The sequence below is a fragment of the Buceros rhinoceros genome, unplaced genomic scaffold, assembly GCF_000710305.1.
Source record: "Buceros rhinoceros silvestris isolate BGI_N320 unplaced genomic scaffold, ASM71030v1 scaffold33214, whole genome shotgun sequence".
NCBI classification, from domain to species: Eukaryota; Metazoa; Chordata; class Aves; order Bucerotiformes; family Bucerotidae; genus Buceros; species Buceros rhinoceros.
In genome coordinates this window covers 13,770-14,025 of record NW_010409827.1, presented here as the reverse complement: position 1 = coordinate 14,025, position 256 = coordinate 13,770, and the positions used below count along the sequence as shown (strand labels likewise).

Genomic DNA, 256 nt, shown 5'->3' with positions numbered 1-256 from the left:
TGGGGCCACTTCGGGGGCTCCCCGGCCCCCGCCCCACCAGCCCCGTGTGTCTGCGGGGCTGAGGAGCCCCGAGCTGGCCCCAGCCCTGCAGGGGGGGTCCCCAAGCAAGGAGCAGCAAGACAATGAGGAATAATAATGGTATGATTGGATCCGTTAAAAAAAAAATCACATACAGGGCACTGTCTTGTACCTCGCTCCCATCCCCACTGACCCACTGGGAGCACCCAGGCAGAAAGCCCCTCGGACAGCCCCAGCC

The 256-nt window shown here is 62.9% G+C and overlaps 1 protein-coding gene across 1 annotated transcript in view; it reads right to left on the bottom strand.

Annotated features, from left to right (window-relative positions):
- Positions 1-256, bottom strand: part of LOC104492757 (oxysterol-binding protein 2-like) — a gene marked incomplete at its 3' end in the record, with an annotated part of 13,300 nt that overhangs the window by 9,871 nt on the left and 3,173 nt on the right. The window lies entirely within an intron of this gene.